The sequence below is a fragment of the Palaemon carinicauda genome, chromosome 10 (assembly GCF_036898095.1).
Source record: "Palaemon carinicauda isolate YSFRI2023 chromosome 10, ASM3689809v2, whole genome shotgun sequence".
NCBI classification, from domain to species: Eukaryota; Metazoa; Arthropoda; class Malacostraca; order Decapoda; family Palaemonidae; genus Palaemon; species Palaemon carinicauda.
The window spans coordinates 39,844,462-39,866,955 of NC_090734.1; positions in this window are offsets into that span (position 1 = coordinate 39,844,462).

The window sequence follows — 22,494 nt, forward strand, 5'->3', positions numbered from 1 at the left end:
CACCGATTGCTGGCAGGTTGTAGGGCCGGCTCGGGCTTTTGCTGGTAGTGGCCTAGTCGCTCAGCTATCCCTTATTGACGCAAGGCTCTGGGAGAGCTCTGCCGGCTAGCCCAGCTGCCGGCAGAGGATCCCTTTACTGTAGAGTGTTCTTCAGTCCTCTCTTGGATTGCCATTCACAAACTTGTGTCCTGCAGAGACCGACAATGGTGTTGGATAGGTGGAAGCCTGAAACACTTATATTCTCCCCTTCCATTTGAACCGTTATTCCGGAGGAAGGAAGTGAGACAGAGCTCTTACGTCATCCTTCACTCCTTGCTTTTTCTCTCTCCATCGGCTAGTGACGCCAGGTACTAACCCAACCGGCACCTTCTGGCCACTACCCTAGCCGGCAAGGTGCTGGCTGAACTTGTGCGCCAACAGCGAACGAGCCGTTGGCACAACTGACTCGGCCGGCCGAGTTTTGATTACCAGCCACTACCTTGTCTGGCAAGACGCCGAAATGACTAGTGCGCCGACACCCGGTTACCTGCCGGCGACCGGCAAGCTACCAGCAACTGGCAGGCCTCCGGCCACCATCCCAGCCTGAAATGTGCCCTAGGTGCTAGCCTTTCTGGCAACATGCCAGCTAGAACTACAGTATATGACTATACAGTAGCCAGTATATTTGCAGTATAGGTCATACTGCAAACAGTAAATTATGGTATAAAAGTATAAAGTAGTTAAATTTCCAACATACTCTCTGTCCAGGTGCAGTCTATTGTTGAAACCATACTATATAAGGAAAGGAATCCACGTTTGATACACTGATATATGATCATTTACAAATGACCCTCATTATTAATCCTTTTGGAACTCGGTGTTAAGTTACACTTATCTATCCTTACAGGCTAAGACTCTTCTAATGGGCTTCTTGAAGAGGATAACCCTAGGCTTTAATTTTGAGGAAGGTCACAGCAATTGACTGGGCAGGAAACACACGTATGTTTCTTTCCTAATTCATTCCTAGCTTCCCTATCCTAAGCTATATACAGTAAGATAAAATGAAAAATGTTAGTAATAATATTTAATTAGTTTATCTAGTGATATGAACTACCTTATACTCATTTTGTTTAACTCTCTTTACAGGAGGACCATCTTAATTGCCGTAGTGTCTTCTGCAACATCAGCAGTAAGGACCTCTGCGGCCACGTGGCGTGCAGGACACACTCCCACTGTTCCATCACCAAAGAACCTCTCAAATATTGGGACCCCCAGGTATGTAATGTGTGCAAAGCCTTGGTTACTGAGGCCTTTGATGACCCCAAGACAACGGAGTTAAGGGATGCAGCACTGAGTAAGCTGCATAGATTGGTCTTTGGCTTCCAGAAAAATGCCATGGGGCCTTACCTTTCAAATGAGCGGATGAGGGCCTATCTATTCCCTAAGGCATCTGCGGATGCTGTCATACCACAGCCTCACCCTGAAAACCCTTGCGTCCAGATTTTCGTAGATATGGACGTCTCGGATGCGATGAAGGACATCCATCTAGACGAGAGGATGTCAGAGGAGTCAGAAGACACCGAAAAGAACCTTCTTGCAGAAGGTCAGGAAGAGGAGTCTACATTGGCTCCTGAAACGGAAGAGGATGAAATCAAAATGGTCTCTGTTTCGTTGGTTCCAGCCCCAGAACCAGTGCCCTCTACGTCCTCTGCTTTCCATCTTATCAATCAGGGAAGACCATGTCTACCCTCATGTCTATGATGGAGAGGTTCCAAAAGCAGAGCGAAGAAAGGGAAGCTGCATTGAGGAAGGAGATACATCAGCTTGCAGTGTCCCATGGGTCTTACAGGAGATTCACCGTGAAAAATCTTCCCTCGTGCTCTGAGGTAAACCCGTGGAGGCATGCAGAGTACATGACAATCACGAGAGGAAAGATATTCATCTCTGAAAAGCTGTGAGCTGTCCTTATCGAAGACATCAAATTTTGGCCCAGCTTTGAGTTTTATCCACACTGCTTTGTCCATCTAAAGGCGGAACCCGTGTCTAAAGAGGAGACAGAGCTGAAGGAGGTCATAGGCCTTGACCATGCAAAGTCTCGAGCTTTATTGGCTAGCAGTCTGAAGGACAGGGGCTTCACTAACTCTAAGGTGTCAGGCCTGAGTAAGAAACACCCTTCCTTTCTTGCTCCAGCTACAATGGCCTTTCCCTTTGCGTAAAAAGGGTTCAAGGCAGTGATGAAGGCAGTGGAAGCTGGGAAACCTTGCCTTACACTTGAGGAATGTAGGGCCTTATCCCTAGCTCTGCCTACAGATCACAAGGACTGGAAGAAAATACAGCTTACCCTCTCAGTCATGGAGTTGGAGGCAAATATTGTGGGATGCCAGTTCAGTGAAAACCTCCCTAAGTTTTCTGACTTTCTCCTGCGCATAGAGCAGGAGACGAAGGAAAGGCTTGCTGCCGCTCTGTCCCTCCAGACCACCTTGGAGTCAATGGCAAGCAAACATAGATCTCCATATATGTTCATGGTCATGGCCAAGACACATTTGGCAACCATGGTCAAGGACTTCTATGGTTTTGTTAAAGCCAGAAGGGCTTGCAGGGAGTTCGTGTTTGCCTTGGCTGCAGTAAAACACGAACCTAGGAAGCTAATATTTTCCAATATATGGGGAAAGGAACTCTTCCCGAGTGAAGTGGTCAAAGAAATAGTCGACAAGGATACCACGGAGAACAGGAACCTTCTCCAAAAGTGTGGTATATCGGCTAAGAAGAAATCTTCCCCGGATGAGGGTCACCAACCAAAAAGGAAGACAAAGATTCCAAGGTTGCCCTCTCGCCCCTCAAGACAACACCAACTTCCCATGACCGTGGTGCCTCAGATGGTGGCACAACCACTACTCCCGTAAAGATGGTACCCCAGTAGGTGGTGACTCACTCACCAGCCTTCACTCCCACCTATGAGAGGCAGACTACTACCTTTCACCATAAAGGTAGAGGGTCAAGCAAAGGTTCCTCTAGACGTCCCTCAAGAGGAAGAGTGGGTAGAGGAGGACGCAGTTAAGGAGGTAAGTCCTCCGGACACCAGAAGCAATGAAATGCTTCCGGTAGGAGGGAGACTCCATCTATTTTGGGATCGCTGGACCCTTGATCCCTGGGCCCATAGCCTGATCAAGAACGGACTAGGCTGGAGCTGAAAGACAGCTCCACCAACATTTCCTCAATTCTTTTTACACTCCACCCCTCATTCTGGAAGAATTTACCAGAGAACTCTTGAGGAAACGGGTGATAAGAAGGGCAAAGTCTATCAAATTCCAATGAAGGAAGTTTTGTGCTACCAAGAAGGACTCAGACAAACTCAGATTCATTCTGGACTTGTCACCACTCAATAAGTTCATAGAAAACGGCAAGTTCAGGATGCTTACCCTTCAACACATAAGGACCCTATTGCAAAAAAGGGCAAATACAGGCTTCATAGACATGGCAGATGTCTATTGGCACATTCCGATCAATGTCCAACTCTTCTACCTAGGATTCAGGCTACAGAAAAAATATACGCTTTCAGAGCTTTGCTCTTCGGAATAAACATAGCCCCAAGGATCTTTATGAAGATTGCAGATGTAGTCGTTCAACAACTACGCCTGGAAGGTGTCCAGGTGACGGCCTACCTGGACGATTCGCTGGTGTGGGCAGCATCTGAGACGGAATGCATGCAAACATCCAAGAAAGTGATCCAGTTCCTGGAACATCTGGGATTCAAGATCAACATCAAAAAGTTTTGACTATCTCCAGCTCAGAAGTTTCAATGGCTAGGAATACATTGGAACCTACAGTCATATTGCCTCTCCATTCCATCAAAGAAGAGGAGATAGATATCCAGATCTGTCATGAGACTTCTGAAATCCGACAGGATATCAAGACGCCAACAGGAGAGAGTGCTGGGCTCCCTTCAGTTTGCATCGGTGACAGACCCAGTGCTAAGAGCGCAGCTAAAAGATGCATCAGGAGTCTAGAGAAGATACGTATCAAACGCTCGAAGAGTTCTAATAAGACTGACACCGATTCGACTACGGTCACTTCTCAAGTCATGGTCAAAGGTCAAGAACCTGAAGAGGTCAGTGCCTCTGCAACCGCCTCCACCCTCAATCATCATCCGCACGTACCCATCAAAGGAAGGATGGGGAGGTCACTTTCACCAACGGAAAGTCCAGGGGACTTGGTCCTCTCTGTTCAAAACCTTTCACACCAACATTTCAGAGACCATGGCAGTCTTCCTCACACTGAAGTAATTGTCCCCTCGCCCTTCAGTCCACATAAGACTGATTCTGGACAGCGAGGTCACCTCAACTCAACCAAGTGATGACGGCCATCTTCCGCTAGGCAGAAAAGAAGACATGGCACTTATCAGCAGTTCACCTTCAAGGGTTCTGCAATGTGACGGCGGACGCTCTATCCAGGCTAACGCCGATGGAGTCAGAATGGTTCCTACGCAGGATCATTTTCCTTCATCTTACATCAAGTTCCAGAACTGCAGATCGACCTCTTCGCGACAAGCGACATTAAGAAATTTCCTCGTTATGTGGCTCCATACGAGGACCATCTAGCGGAAGCCGTGGACGCTATGACCCTCGACAGGAACAGCTGGACCTGGATTTATCTGTTCCCTCCAACCAACTTGCTGCTGAAAATCCTCAAAAAGCTGAGATCTTTTCAAGGAACAGCAGCCCTACTGGCTCACAAGTGGCCCAAGAGCAACTGGTTCCCTCTAGTATTGGAATTGCAGCTGAAGCTGGTTCCTCTGCCGGACCCAGCTCTGTCTTAACAAGTACAGAAGTCGACAGTCTTCGCTTCATTACAGAAAATCCATGACCTTCATCTCATGATTTTTCTTCTTAGCATTAAAGAAAAGGTGTGGGATCTCGAGAAAAAGCATAGACTTCATAGAGGAATATAAGTCTAAATCTACCAGAAGGCAATATGAGTCGTCTTTGAAGAAGTGGGTTTCCTTTGTCAAGGCAAGAAAACAAAAGGAGATCTCAACAGATTTCTGTTTATCCTTCTTTATTCACCTTCATGAACAAGGTTTAGCAGTCAACACGATAACTACGTGTAAATCTGCCTTGACTAGACCTTTGCTTTACGCTTTCCAAGTAGACTTCTCTAATGAAATCTTTAACAAGATTGCTAAGGCCTGTGCTAGGCTTCGGCCTGCAGCACTTCCAAAGCCCATCTCATGGTCCTTGGATAAGGTTTTACACTTTGCCTCAATGTTGGACAATGAGAACTTCTCTCTGAAAGATTTGACTCAAAGGGTTATATTCTTGTTTGCTCTAGCCTCGGGGGCTAGAGTTAGTGCGATAGTGGCCCTTTCTGGGGAAGAGGGCCATATTCAGTTCACAGAAGTGGGAGAACTGAATTTCTTTCATGACCCAACGTTTCTCGCCAAGAACGAGCTACAAACCAGGAGGTGGGTCCCTGGAGAACCTGCCCTCTGAAGGAAGATGTCTCACAGTCTCCAGTAGAGTGTCTAGAGGTATATCTTCGCAGAACTTTAGACCTCAGGGGAGGACAGCTCTTTAAAGGAGAAACATCGGGCTTGAACTTGTCCCTGAAACAACTAAGGGCGAAGATCACCTACTTTCTTCGCAGAACGGATCCTGACAGTACACCAGCAGGTCACGATCCTAGGAAAATTGCTTCGTCATTAAATTTTTTCCAACACATGGATTTTGAGCGTCTTCGCTCGTATTCTGGATGGAAGTCATCCAGAGTGTTTTTGAAACACTACGCAAAGCAAGTGCAAGAATTAAAAATATACATGGTGGCAGCATATAGTATACTAAAACCTATCGCTTAGTGCTGCGAGGAACAGTAAATTGATTAGGACTATATTGAATAGGGTGTACATGTTGACACCTTCCAGTGCAACATGGTAGGCGAAGTGTTATCAGGGTGACATTTTGGACTGTTTCAGTGACTAAAGGTTAAGAAACATAGACTTAACACTTGTGCCGTGTGTTTTTACACAGTGTAAAAAGACAGTCCTCCACAGAAATGTATTAGAAAATTATTGAATTTTCAATTGAGTGGCATTAACGGTTGTTTCCTTTCAGATGAAATAAGTATTTCTTGTCTGCCATGCATTTGTATGTTTATTATTATTCACTTGCATATTTTGTGTTATTATGAAATATATGCTGAATTACTATTTATTGATTGCCAATAAATAACTGATTGATATTTGCGTCTTATTTCGCCCCAAACCTATGTAAATAAAGTTATGTACGAGCATTAGTTTTTTATTCCTTATTATGCTGCATAATGACATAAGAACAACTGAAGTAACTTTGTTCCCAAATGTATATGAACCTTTTCTGCCTATGCATACCTTGTTTTGACATGGGTATAAACTTGTCTGTTGTGATATACAGATGAGCCTGTATATCTTTGATGCTATGGTGGCTAATGTAAACCTTTGTTCGTTTTGAAAATGCAAACTTCGACTCTTTGGGTATACGGTGAGACCTGTATGACTTTTTGCTGCTAGGTTGGTCATATGAAATATGCAAACTTCGAGAATTTTCCTTAGTCTGATATGACTCTTCCCTGCAAGGGGCAGGAAGGACTAACATAGTTCATGATTAGAAGTAATGACGTATAACGGTTACGTCATAGGTCTCTAAGGTCTAAAGCGAACAAAGAAATATTGTCTTGAGGTTACGGCACAATTGGAAAATCGACAGATATATTAATGCTCTGGTAAACTTTCGTCAGGACGACATGGTCTGAGCCCAAAAAACGGATTTTGAGCGAAGCGAGAAATCTATTTATGGTTGAGATTGCCATGTCGTCCTGATGGACCCACCCTCCTTTCTATGAAAAGGCCTTGGCAGGATCCCTTCCGAGACTACTGCATCTGTAGCACATGCTCAACGCTGCAACGAATAAAGATGGCGGCGACGGTGGCGCCATCAAGATACTCAAATAGTAACGGAGGAAGGGAACCTTAATAATGGCTCCTCTTTTATTTTTGCCATTTTCCCCCTCGAAGCGTAAACGCTATGTGGGGTGAAGATTGCTATGTGGCGTGTCAAGAATACGTCCCCTGATATTACGCGATATCCTTGAAGGAAACTTTAAGGATATTCGCGCCAGGAGTTAGAATTCTGGAGACCTTAAGTTAAATTCTCTGGGAATATCACTGTAGTCAAATATACCCTAGGAAGCTACTTAAAGGAACCTTCCATCAGGATGACATGGCTATCTCACCTAAAAATAGATTTTTTGCTTTGCTCAAAATCCGTTTTTTGAAAGGTATCAATTTACAGCAAAGGCATATCAGAAAGAAAATGAAATTATAGATGCATTTGTTACTAGACTAAAGAATTTAGATGTTTCATGTGAATTTTTAGTTAGAAAATTTTATGATAGATCAGGTTATTGCACATTGCACATCACAAGAGCTGAGAAAGAAATTATTGTAAGATAAAGATTCAACATTAAAAGAGGCATTGATAATAGGCAGAACTTTAGAAACATATAATAGGCAAAGAAACATAATAGGTAGTTCTACAAGCATTAGAATGTAAAATTCTGAAATTAGTACAATAGGTTCCAGGTGGAAAAACCATGAGAATCAGAGAAGGAATATGTCAAAGCCTAGTCATAGTAAAGTGCCTAACACTAATGTTCATAAATATCAGCATCAGGCCTATACACAGAAACAACAGGAAAAACCCAAGTGTTATCGGTGTAGTAAGAATTATCATCTTGCATACGAAGCAAAGAAATGACATGCTACTGGGCAAACATGCCAGAATTGTAGAAAGATGGGTAATTTCGCAACTGTTTGTGGATTCCCTAAACAGTACATAAAGAAAATAAATGCTGCAGTTGATACTATGGGTCAAGAGAATAATATGGAAAATGTTCATGATAATCAGGATAAGTTAGAAACTGATTTTGCATTTTGAATAAATTCTGTCAACAAAAGTGTAAAGAAACCTATCATGATAGAATTAATCATAAATGGTAAACCAATTTTGATGCAAGTTGACACAGCTGCCGACGTATCAATTATGTCTGAGAAAACAGCTAAAAGCATTGATAATTTGTTATTAGAAGGTACAAAGAGAGTTTTGAAATGTTATAATGGTTTTGATATTCAGGTAATAGTTGCTTCGAACGTAGAAGTACAGTACAAAGAACATTAATGAGAGAGAATGCCATTAACAGTAGTAGATGGTAAAGGACAAACTTTGCTAGGTTTGGATTGTCTATAGTATTTGAAATTAGATTGGCCCAGTATTTTGAGAGTTACAGGTAGACAAGATGAACACAAAAATAAAATGGCTGTGGATATCATATCAGAGTTTCAAGATGTATTTGAAGATAAAGTAGGTACAGAAAAGAACGCAAAGACAATTTTAGTTTTGAAACATGACAGTGCTCTAAGATTTTGAGCTCAAAAGACCAGTACCTTATGCATTGAAAAGTACAGTTGAAACATAAATCAAGGGCTAGAAAATGAAGGTTCATGGGAAAAGGTTACATATTCAGATTGGGCTACTCCATTAGTACCTAATGTGAAGGAAAATGGTCAGGTTAGGTTATGTGGAAATTACAAAGTAACGTTGAATCCACAACTGCAAGTAGCTCAACATCCATTACCATAACCTGAAGACATTGTTTGCAACTATGTCAGGATGTACTGTTTTTTTTTTTAAGTTAGATTCAAGACAAGCATTTCAACGGCTTCCTATGGAAGAAAGTTCACAAGAATTATGTACAGTAAATACATCCTTAGGTTTGTTTAGGCCAAAGAGAATACCTTATGGAGTTGCAAGTTGTCCAGCTATATGACAACAAACTATGGATAAGGTTTTTTTAGGAATGCAAGGAGTATTCATTTTTAAAGATGATATTTTAATTGCTGGTAAAGACACAAAAGAACATAGAGAAAGATTGCGAATAGTTTTGAAGAAGTTGAAGGAACATGATATTAGAGTAAATAAGAGCAAATGTATTTTAGAAGTTGATTTTGTGTAATACTTAGGTTTTGTAATTAATGGGAAGGGTTTTCACAAAACTAAAGAGAAAATTAAATCTCTATAATCAACAAAGGTACCAGAAAATGTTAAGGAATTACCATCATTTTTAGGTTTAGTAGAATTTTATGGGAATATCATTCAGAATTTGTCTACAATTGCACATCCATTGTATAATTTGTTGAATAAAGGTGCAGAATAGAAGTGGACCAGAAAGTGTTATGAGTCTTTTGAAAGAATCAAACAGGAAATGACATCACCTACATTCCTAGTACATTATCAAAAGGATTTAACAGTTAAATTAGTATTTGATGCATCAAACAGAGGTTTTAATGCAGTATTATCTCACGTAATGCCAGATGGAACAGAAAAACCAATTGCATTCACTTTTAGAGTATTGAACAAGGCAGAAAGAAGGTTTACTATTAGTTTATGGAATTAAGAAATTTCATATGTATCTTTATGGTAGGAAAAAGTTCCCACTTGTTACAAATCATAAACCTTGATTATAATATCGTCCAACATCAAAGATGGGTAAAGCAGATGCTTTATCTAGATTACCAGTAGACAAAGCTCTAGAAGAGTATGATGACAGTATTTTGTTAATTCATGTATATAATGTACCCATTACAGCAAAGGATGTAACACACAGTACCAAGAGAGACCCAGCACTTAGTAAGGCTTTATAGAGTTTAATGACAGGTAGGGACGTATGTGGAAAAGAGGAGAATTGTAAACCCTATAAGAATATAGGGTATGAACTGAGTGTAACACAAGGAATAGTGATGAAAGGATCAAAAGTAGTGTAATGTATTGAGAAACACTACTCTCTCATTCTACTATGTTAAACCTTTGAGTTGCTGTTGTTGTCTCCCCCACCATCCACGAACTGTGACGCCAGCAGAAGCATGGGTCTGCTTACTTGTATTTGATATACCAGAATAAAGTACGTGAATTACCAACCTGTCATCTTGGGACCTAAGTACTAAGGGACGAGGATGCAACAGGTAGTTATTCCTAATTCACTGAGGAATAAGGTTTTGTTGGAAATACATGCTGATCAACAAGGTATTGTATGATCAAAGACAATTGCAAGAACTTTTGTATTGTGGCCAGGTGTAGATAAAAAAGTGGAATCTTATATAAGGAATTGTATGAATTGTGTTATGCAACAATCCTCATTTTGCTAGAATGCACACATGGGAGTTACCCAGGTATCCAGGGCAAAGAGTGCATATAGATTTTGCAGGTCCTGTTTTAAATTATTTGTTTTTGATAGTGGTAGATGCTTACAGTAAGTGGCCAGTAGTTATTCCAATGAAGAGAACGTCTTATGCCACAATAAAAGAGTTAATACAAAATTTTTCTACACATGGTATTCCAGAAAGAATTTTTACAGTCAACCATTTATCTCACAAGAGTTTATAGAATTTTGTAGTGTCAATGAAATAAAACATACATTTTCAGCTATGTATCATCCCTCTACCAATGGAGAGGCAGAAAGGTTTGTTCAAACATTTAAACATAATATGAAGCGTAGAAAAGCAAATTCAGGTAATATATTTTTGCATGTATCAATGTTTTTATTGTCTTATAGAACAACACTGCATAGCACAACAGGCGTGAAACCATAAAATTTCTTGATGGGGAGGAGGATTAGGTGTGAATTAGATTTGTTGTATCCAAGTTTGCAAAGTGATTTAGAAGATAAAGGGTATAAACAAGTAGAAAATCTTCCAAAAGTAAGACAATTTTTACTTTTAGCTGGTGTCATGGTAAGATCGTACAGCACTAAGAGAGATAGGAAATTTACATTATGATGTTCAAGTTGGTGGAAATATTGTAAAACGTCACGTTGATCAATTACATACATTAAACATAAATACAGTAGAGCATGTGAATGCTAGAGATAGAAAACTTTTAGAAGTAGTTAGATCAAATGATCCAAATATTAACCAAGATGCTCCAACATCAAATGTAGATTCAGAATCAATTCATGTACCAGTACAAGATGAGGTTATAGTGCTTCCTAGTAGGGTTAACAGAGGAAAGCCCCCTGAGAGATTAGGTTTATAAAATGGATTTTGAGCAAATTGAAAAATCTATTTTTGAGTGAGATAGCCATGTCATCCTGATGGAAAGTAGCTGCCTAGGGTATATTTAACTACAGTGATATTCCCAGAAAATTTTACCTTAAGGTAACCAGAATTCTAACTCCTGTAGTGAAAATCCCTAATTTACTCTTATAGGGATATCGCAAAATATCAGAAGACGTATTCTTGACATGCCACATAGCTATCTTCTCCCCGAATAGCGTTAATGCTTCGAGAGGGAAAAGTGGCAAGAAAACGAAAGGGGAGCCGATATTAAGGTACCTCTCCTCCTTGTTTCGAGTCTGTATATGACGTCATCAACAGTGCCATGTTATTCCTGGTAGTGATCAGCAAGGTGCTACAGATACTGTTCTATTGGGAGGGGTCTTTTACCCCTTTTCATAAAAAAAAGGCGGGTCCATCAGGACGACATGGCTATCTCACCCAAAAATAGATTTCTCGCTTCGCTCAAAATCCGTTTTTTGGGCTCAGGCTATGTCGTCCTGATGGAAGTTTACTAGAGCATTACTGTATCTGTGGATTTTTCATTTTGTGCCTTGTCCTCGATTTAGACCTAGGACCAATGATGTTACCGTCATACATCATTACTTATAAACATAAACAATGCTGCCATCTCTTCTTTTCCACCAAGCGGAAGATGGCCAACATCACTTGGTTGATTTGAGGTGATCTCGAACCTTGACGATTCAGGCATCTCACTATCACCTCGCTGTCTAGGACCAGTCCCCTTGAGTGGCAAGGATATAATTTTTTCAGTGTAAGAAATACTGCCTTGGCTTCCAGAATGTTGATTTGAAAGGTCTTGAATAGATTGGACCAAGCTCCTTGGATTTTCCTTTGGTGAGAGTGACCTCCCAATCCATCCTTTGAAGCGTCTGTGAGGATGATGACTGAAGGTGGAGGTGGCTGAAGAAGTATCGATCTCTTCAGGTGCTTGGCTTTGGACCACGGTTTGAGAAGTGATCGCAATCGAGTCGGTAATGGTCTTATCAGATCTCTTCGAGCATTTGATGTGTATCTTCTCCAGACTCCTGTTGTATCCTTTAGCTGTGCTCGTAGCACTGGGTCTGTCACTGAAGCTAACTGTAGAGAGCCCAGCACTCTCTCCTGTTTGCGTCTTGATATCCGTTATGATTCCAGAAGTCTCTAGACAGATCCCGCTATCTCTTTCCTTTTCTTCAGTGGAATGGAAAGTCGGTGTGACTGTAAGTTCCAATGGATTCCCAACCACGGAAACTTTTGAGCTAGAGATAGTCGAGACTTTTCGGTGTTGATCTTGAATCCCAGATGTTCCAGGAACTGGATCACTTTCTTGGAAGCCTGCATGGATTCCGTCTTGGATGCTGCCCACACCAGCCAATCGACCAAGTAGGTCACTACTTGGACTCCCTTTAGTTGTAATTAATGAACGGCTGCATTTGCAAGCTTCGTGGATATCCTTAGGGCTATGTTTAGCCCGAAGGGCATAGCTCTGAAGGAATAAAGTCTTCCTTGTAGCTTGAAACCTAGGTAGGAGGAGAGTTGACGATTGATTAGGACATGCCAGTAGGCATCTGCCAAGTCTATCAAGACAATGTAAGCCCTTTTGGGCAACAGGGTCCTAATATGTTGAAGTGTTAACATCCTGAACTTGGAGTTTACTATGAACTTGTTGAGTGGCGACAAGTCCAGAATGACTCTGAGTTTTTCTGAGTCCTTCTTGGGAACAAAAAACACCCTTCCTTGGAACTTGATGGACTTTACTCTCTGAATTACTCTTTGCTCCAAGAGTTCCCGTCCGTAATATTCCAGGACGGGGGTGGATTATTGGAAGAATTTTGGGAATGGGGTGGAGCGCTGTTCCAGCTACAACCCAGTCCGTTTTTTATTAGGCTGTGGGCCCAGGGATCGAAGGTCTAACGATCCCAAAATAAATATAGTCTCCCTCCTACCGGGAGCATCTCATTTTTGCTTGGACATGAGGGTTTGTCTCCTTGACCGCGTCCTCCTCTGTATCCTCTTCCTCTTGAGGGGCGTCTAGAGGAACCTCTGGTTGATCCTATAGCTTTCGGACGAAAGGTCGTTGACTGCCTCTCGAAAGCTGGGTTAAAAGCTGGCGACTCTGTCGCTACTGGCTGAGCTACCAACAGGTACGTAGTTGGAGGCTGTGCCACCATCTGGGGCACCGCGGTCGTAGGAAGTTATTGCTGTTGTCTATAAGGCTTGGCTGGCCGAGAGGGTAGCCTACGCTTCTTTGTTCCCTCTTAGGTTGGGGACCCTCATCAGGGGAAGACTTCCTCTTGAGAGATAGGCTCCACTTTTGGAGAAAATTCCTATTCTCTGTGGCGGCTTCATCTACTACCTCTATGACCACTTCGCTTGGGAAGAGGTCCTTACCCAGAATGCTGGATGACATCAGTTTCCTGGGTTCGTGTCTCACCGCAGCCGAGGCTAACACAAACTCTCTACAAGCCCTCCTGGCTTTAATAAAACAGTACATATCCATGGTCACGGTGGCAAATTGGGTTTTGGCCACTACCATAAATATCTCCTGGTTCTTGGGGTCGCTTGCCATCGTTTCCAGAGTAGTCTGTAGAGACATTGATGCAGCAATATTTCTTTTGTCTCTTGCTCCCTGCTTAAGAGAAATTCAGACAACTTTGGAAGATCCTCAACGAACTGATGTCCGGCAATATCTGATTCCATCTTCCCGACTGAAAAGGTAAGGTGGACGTCCTTCCAGTCTTTCTGGTCCGTAGGCAAGGTCAGGGATAAAGGCTTGCACTCGTCCAATGAGATGCATGGCTTCCCTGCCTCAACCGCCTTTAAGGTTGCCTTATACCCTTTCTCCATAAAGGGGAAGGCTCTGGTTGGAGAAGCCACAAAGGAGGGGTGCTTCTTACTCAATACTGATACCCTTGAGTTAGAGAAGCCCCTCTCTTTCATAGAGCTAGATAGTAAAGCCTGTGCTTTACCATGGTCAAAGACTATGATCTCCTTTGGCTCCGTTTCCTCCTTTGAGGCTGGTTCCTTCTTGAGGCGGACATAACAGTCCAGGTAAGACTCCTTGCTGGGCCAAAATTCCACCTCTTCAATGGGGAGTGAGCCCAGCTTTTCCGAGATGACAATCTTCCCAGTTGTCATCGGCATGTGTTCAGCATACCGCCATGGGTTCGCGTCCGAACACAAAGGAAGGTCCTTTACGCTGAGCTTCTTCTGAGCCCAGCGTGATACTGCAGGTCTACGCATCTCTAGCTTCATCGCAACTTCTTTTTTATCATTCTTCTTCTGCATCTGCTGGATCATCTCCACGATGGAAGAAAGAGTCCTTCCCAGTTCTTCTGGGATAGCAGAAGATGTCGAAGGAACGGGTTCTGGGGCCGGAACCAACGAGACCGACACCGCGTTGACCTCTTCCTCCTCGGTCTCAGGAGCTTGGGTCAGCTCCTCTTCCTGACCTTCTGTGAGACGGTCCTTTTCCATGTACTCTGACACTTCTGACATCCTATCGTCCAGTTGGATGTCCTGTAACGCGTCCGAGACCTCCGAATCTACCGGAATCAGGATGCAAGGGATCTCTGAATGAGTGTGAGGAATTACTACATCCAAAGATGCCGCCCTGGGGAAAAGACAGGCCCACATCTTCTCACTTGGAAGGTAAGGCCCGTTGGAGTTTTTCTGAAAACCCCTGACCCAATTACGCAGCTTTTCCCTTGCTGCATCCCTTGATTCCACCGACTTAGGGGTGTCAAACGCCTCAGTAATCAGGTTAGTCCATATGTCACATACTTGAGGATCCCAATACTTGAGATCGCTTTTGGAGACTGCACAGCGTGCGTGCTTCCTGCACAGCTCATGTCCACTAATGTTCTTACTGCGGACGTTGTAAAACATACTCCCGCACTTTGGTTGGTCCTCATGTAAAGAGAAGAGATTCCAATGAGTATACAGTGAAAAGTTTCACAAAATTAAGTATACAGTTTATTATTATTGTATATAGCTTAGGATAGATAAGCTAGAAAAGGAAAAAAGGAAAGACAGATACATGTATTTCCTGCCCAGGCAATTGCTGTGACCTCCCATAACATTAAAACTAAGGTTAGTTTTAATTCTCGAAAACCTTTGGAATTTTGTTATCATATAAGGATAAATAAGTATAACTCAACAAAAGTTTCCAGAAGTTTTAATATAAGGGATTTTAAATATTATAAAGAAAGAACTCACTTTCTTTTTACTGTACGGTCTCACAATAGCTGTACATGACAACACATAGTAAGTTGGAAAAATTTTAGTGTTACAGTACGATCTATACTGTAGTTTTCTACTTGCATTATGTACTACATTGCAAAATACTGGCAACTGTATATCATATACTGCAGTGCCGGCTAGCTAGTACCTGGGTACAGTTCTAAGTTATACTACCCTTGGAAGTAATGGGCGGCAGATCGCTGGTGTCTGGGTGCCGGCCAGCAATCTCTGCCGGCCAGCAGTGGATAATATGCCGGCAGCTGACTGCACTCCGGCTGCCGGCCACTAGTCATAGTAGCCTGCAGAGTAGTAGGTGTGCAGCCAGTTGCCGGCCGGCCGCAGCTGATGGCAATCCGCACCGGCCGACTAACTTTTCTAAACAAGAGATCTACAACCCACCCGGCTGCCGGCCGCAGAGCCGGCAGATGGGTACCAAATGGTACTAGACACTAACAAGGGAAAAAGCATGGATACAAGGCTGTAAGACGGCACTGGCTTACTGCTTTCCACCCAGAATGAGTTAACAAATGGAAGGGATGAATGTAATATTCAAGCTTCCATCCATCCATAGCATGCTGGGCTCTACCAGCAGACATATGGATGGCAGACCAAGGGAGGTCTGAAGAACACTCCATAGAGAACAGGCTTCGGCCAGCTGGCAGTAGTCTCAGCCAGTCTGATAAGCTACCCTGCTCTAGGGTTGAATGTAGGATTGTGGCCAAGGTTTTGTGATGGCTAGGCCATCAGCAAAGGACAAAGCGGGAGGGATGAGGGTCCTATAAGATGCGGAAGGGTTGGCCCTAAAGCCTGCCCTTCCTCACCTAACAAACTCCGTTCTAGTATGCGACTATCCCCAGTGGCTAAGAAAACTCATACTAGCCTAGGGTAGTCTAATACAGCAAATAGGTTGGCAGCACCTTGCCACCTCCAGCAATACAGGAATGGGGTTTGGTGCTGTTATATCCCCAGGCAATGGAAAATTCTATTCTCCGACCTAGGGTTAACCGCGCAGGACTAGTCTGGTAAACCACAGAGAGAAGGAATCATCTCGTACAGAAACCTTCAGGTGTGGCCTAGGAGGTCTAGCCTCCTATGTCTGTAGCCTAACCTAGCAAAGGAATCCCATTCGCTCTGCCAGACAGCTACAGACCACAAAGAGAATATTCTGATGTTCTGACGAAGCCCAAAAACCAGTCACTCTGATTACAGGACAAGGACAGAAACACCCTAGCATAGTTTTACCTGAATACAATCCAGCTAAAACTGACTAGGGTTAAGCCTAGACTAACTCAGAGGGAAAAGAGATTGATCTTAGACCTCCAGAGGAAAAAAGAACAACCAGAGAAGTGTGCGAAAGTATACTAAAGCCCCTTAGGCTCTTAGCCTAGGCGCGGTGAGAATCGATTACCCAAATCACCGAAACTCTCCCGTATACAATCTTAGAAGAGGAAAATTATTAATTAATTATCTTACATGTATAAATTATTGCCTACGTCTTCAATAAAATCATCACACTAGGAAAATCTATTATATCATGCATGACAGTACTAAAAGCAAAACGCCTAGGCTACGAAGCCTAGCGTAAGTGAGGATCGGTTACCTAAATCGCCGAAACTGATAAATACTAACGGCATAATATAAAGAATTCCCAGTAGGAGGGCTAAATAGCTAGATTTATTAAAGTATTAAGACCGGGAAAGTCACTCTGGCTAACTAAATGACTCATGCATAGTGAGCGACAGCGTCCATGACGCCTTCAGTCAGGCAACAGCTCTTGTTTACGTTAATATCACTTTCGATTTAAATGAAAACGGCAAGAGCTTACTTTTATACAAAGTAAAGATAACTCTCAACTATCCAAAGGCATAAGAGGCTGGAGAAAGAATCATAATGGTGAATGATATCAAAAATAACGAGAGAGCAAAGGGGAATCACAGAGCTACAGAGCTACGAGATAAGGAATAACATGGCGCCGTTGATGATGTCATATACAGACTCGAAACGGGGAGGAGAGGTACCTTATTAACGGCTCTCCTTTCGTTTTCTTGCCACTTTTCCCTCTCGAAACGTTAACACTATTCGGGGTGAAGATAGCTATGTTGCATCTCAAGAATACGTCCTTTGATATTATGCGATATCCCTATAAGAGTAAATTAGGGATATTTACTCCATGAGTTAGAATTCTGGGTACCTTAAGGTAAAATTCTCTGGGAATATAACTGTAGTTAGATATACCCTAGGAAGCTATTTTAAAGGAACTACCATCAGGACGACATGGCCTGAGGCCAAAAAGGTTTTTACAATGTCAAGGTAAAGGGTAGGAGACTGTTATGTATTATTATAATAATGTACTGTATTACCTCAAATGTTACATGTATTGAGTACAACATTGCATCATAATGCTTTGATAGAACATATTTAAACACTGTTCATAACTGAACTTATGTATTTTGATATTAGGGTTCGAGCATTTATTGATTACCTCAAAGATAGGATGTAAATCTTTTTACTTTTGTACTGCAATAGGATTCAAGTCTTTTGAGAGCGATGCTCATATGTTTACTTTTATGTTTTGGTTTTTAAGATTGTTTACGAGATGTTCGACGCTCAGATTAATGTAAGCCTTTAGCATATTAAATGTATTTTATCAATATCAACGTATCATTAAATCCCACCAAGAAAAAATGACGACATCAGAAGGGATAAATAACACCACTAATTCATGGATTTTAATATCATTCCAGAGATGTGGTATTATGAAAAACACCAGACAATATCCAACTAACATATAATCTAGGTCTGCTAAATTCCTATCACCAATCCAGTCCAATCTTTCTCCACCATCTCTGATGGTTCTACACATTACAAAGTCCATAAGGAGGATAAACAACATAAGTGGCAGCACATTCCCAGGGAGTACTCCGCTGTTCACTGGAAACTCACTTGATATGACTCCATTAACATTAACTTTGCACTTGCTATGCATATGAAAAGACTTATTCAGATTTACATATCCAAAAGGAATTTCATAAAATCACAGGAATATCCACAAAATGGGCCGGTGCACACTATCAATAAATAAACATATCAGAACAGCAATTGTAGAGCCATAGAATTATGCAAAGGCTAAGGTCGTGAAAATTTCAAGTTACACCTATATTTCTACATCTTTACCACAGTTAGCCTTATTTCAAGGTGCCAGTTGTCGCATCATGCAGGGCTAGTGATCCTATTCATAAGCGATTTGATTGAGAAATCATATCGATATGGCCGAGGATTTGAAATTTTATCGATGAACACTTACACTATGATCAGACCATCATGAACATGTCATTTCAGCCTCGGCAATAGAACAGTTAACACCTAGGGAGGAACTTCTGCCAACCTTCATACAATAGTTTTTTTTTTTCTTTTTTTAATTGTAAGTAAAAGTGACTCAGGAAAAAGGAAAAAAAAAGCAGCCAGAGATTTTGGGCTAAACCATGCATAGAGAAATTTTCTTTCTCATTCGAACTTACTGGAAAAGTTGATATTGCACCCAAATGATTGATACAATTATATTCAAATGTATATGGGCACGAATTATTTAATTGAGTAACATTTTACGTAAAGGCCATAACACCATATAGAAAAAAATTAAACTCCCTGCCACACTATGATATTCAGCAATAGGGTGATCTTGTGGAGGTCTCAAATTTAGTTTGGCTATATCTCCTTTGCGCTTAGGTAAAATTATTACAGAAATCTATCAAGCCAAACGAACTTCACAAAAAAGGGAATACATGATGGTAAACAGCTGTTTACCTTTATTAAACAAACATAATAGCAGCATGCTCTCAAAGAACATGGTACCAATCTTTAAAGTCAAACTCCACTCTACTGTTTTACTTCAATGCAAATGAATGATAAATGATATCAATGCAAAGGTGAATTTATGATGTTTGGTTTTGGAATGAAGGGCAGATTTCTGATACGGGTGTTATAGAAAAAGAAACTTGAATTTAATCAAAGGCAGTGATTTAGTACTCTACATATCTCCTCCATCTTCCTGGTTTGAATATTTTAGCATTTATGTTGATAGGAGATGAAGCTTTTTCGATAAAAGATTTTATCAAATCTTCTGGTTAAAACAAGCATAATGAACTAAAAAGAATATTTCACTATAAAATTGCGCAATGCTTGCAATGTAGTGGAGACTGCATACAAGTATTCCAAACAATTTTATTTTCGAATACTTTCAGCACCAAGGAATTCAAAAAGAGAAAACATAGAAAATGCTGTAATAATGTATTGTTTGTTGAACAATTATATACAGCGTCCTTCTTTGATTCCTGATAAATATGCATCATTATTACGTGAGGAAAATGGACACGGCACTTGAGATGCAAAAAAAGTTCAAGAAATGTTTCTGAACTATTTCCTTGGTGAAGTTGCCGTATAGTGTTAATCGGAAATGGTTTAAAATATATTTTGAGTATGAAAATTATATTGCTTAGGGTTTTCTAGTTCATGAATATTGAATATAAAATAGTTCATGATTACTTGTGTATCCAATGCATATGATGATTATGAAGCGCGAAGTAGGAGATAATGAATGAAGAAGTACTGTTTTGAAAGATCCATATAGAGACGACTGTCGAAATCTAATTGAGGCCATTCAACGTCAATGAGCATAGTAGGATATGATGATTATGGTAATTATATGGTAAATATATGATACTTTAATTTCTAGATAAATAGATGAACCATATATTTTTCCTACTCGCTACCTTGTATTTAATGCATTTCGGACTATGATTATTAGGGAAAACAACCCGTTCATGAGTATTTGGACACCCTCACATAAAGACAATTATGGGGACAGCAGTCGGAAACCTGTGTTTTTAGGCCGAGAAAACGCCCCCCAAAAACAAGTTAATTGCAACAATAATAATAGTCACAATAGCTAAACAACAGTTGGAAAATTATATAGTTTAGGTAAGCGGTTGAAAAATAAAGTATCCGATTTTTTTTTTTTTTTTTTTTTTTTTTTAAGGCTTCTCTGAAAAATAAACATAATTGCACTGCCCCTATGCCCTGGCAAGCTGAACGTGGATGTTCTGCGGACACCGTCCACTTGAGTTATATGTTTTAGTTTAACATGAGCATCAATACTTGTACACTGAACGGAGAGTTTTCATCACAATCAATTACCAACATTGATTAGGTTACACTAAATTTTTAGATAAATCCTACTTCCCTGAAGGACACGTACTTTCATGATGGTAGTTTAATTGAATATGAAGGGGAGGATGGAAAAAATAGCTGTTTGTAGAACAACATCCGGGAACGTGTGCATAAATATGTGGAAGCTCTTAATTGGTTAAGAATTAAAGATATTAATAATGTCTATGTTAAATGAAACGATATCTTCCCAAACCGACCGGAACCATTGCATGCACAATAGCTTGCCAGGAGTCTCCCAAATATAAACAATGAAATTATTGTAAAAAATATAATTCGCATTTTTATCGACTAATGCGTAAGGTATTTTTCCATCGCTCCATCAAACATATAGAGAAAAATGCTAAAACTAGGCAGCGCTCGACCATTTCTTATAGTGAATTCCAGTTTTGCTAGTAACTAAAGTATAATATATTAACCAATCATATTCCATATTTGATATTTCTTCAAAACATGTGGTTTTATTATCAAAATATATTAATTGCCGTGATTTCAAGTAATTGGGTCTATTCATGAATTGTAAGACTAAATTCCCTAGCCTTTAACTTAAGAGTCCAACGCTAGGCAGTAGTTTGAACAGATATTGTCAGTGGACCTACTTTTTTTACTAAAAGGCAGGACTGCAAGCCAGGTGTTGTTCTTTTGGTAGCTTTCTCTGTCACTCAGGATGTGCGGTGCTTGTATTCTTATACCCCTTGTATACTTTGTATTAAAAACCAAAAATATTAATAAATTTTTAGGGGTTAGCTGCTTGTTTGTGCGTGTAAAAAGATTCGTATATACATATAAACATATGAAATAAGTCAAATTAGGAGAAAATTTTATATTCCACATTTTGCAGTAGCAAATACACTAAAAACGTAAAAATGTCCCTTATACTCCTTTCTGGACAAGGTCTCATATGTTGTTTATGGAACACCAAACGACTAACAGTCTGTCAAATACCTATTGCGGAAATTTATAAAGCCTAATTCAAAGTAATTGATCACACCAGGTTATATATAGAGATTCGTTGCAGAAGCCATTTCCTGGACAGTCGTGTCCTATTTTCACAATTGGATGAGTCTCCTCCTAAATATTTGGATCTTTTTTATATTATTTTGTTTCTATTTCATTTTCCACAGGCCTCTCTCTCTCTCTCTCTCTCTCTCTCTCTCTCTCTCTCTCTCTCTCTCTCTCTCTCTCTCTCTCTCTCTCCCTCTCTCTCTCTCTCTCTCTCTCTCTCTCTCTCTCTCTCTCTCTCTCTCTCTCTCTTTCTCTCTCTCTCTCTCTCTCTCTCTCTCTCTCTCTCTTTCTCACTGTATGTTAGTGGAATTTCTAAAATATTCTCCTCCACTTTTAAATTGCATTCGTTTTATTCAGCTCTAAGTATTTGGTCCTGCTGTATAACCTTTAGAATTTTTCCTTAAAAAAATAGTGTTATTAAAAAATTTCAGTCCTACTAGGAAAATATCATTAACAATGTAGTTATAAAAATCCTTGTTTAATATACCTATCTTAAATAGTGTTTAAACTCAATTATACCGCATTACCATGGTAAAGTAACACTGTAACTTATAACGTTGCGAGGTCATATGAACATTTTGTACATCGAGTTGTGAGAACAAATAATGCACGTATGTGTAAACCTTACATTTTTCAGCTTTTGCTCATCGTTTTAGTGTGATACCTGACCGAGATGGGCAAGCAAACGACTACTGAGTTTGAAGCACTTGGCAACCACGATCAAAGCACATATGGTTGTGTCATTTATTTTATCTGAAGCCAACACATGAGGTACGAAATTATGGTCTCGTGGAGGGACATGCCCGGTCATCATTCGATGTTTGATGAAAAGAACGGTAAAAATATCCATTCGTGATGGAACAGCAAGAGTAAAGATATATATACTGAGGCTATGGACTTCGTCA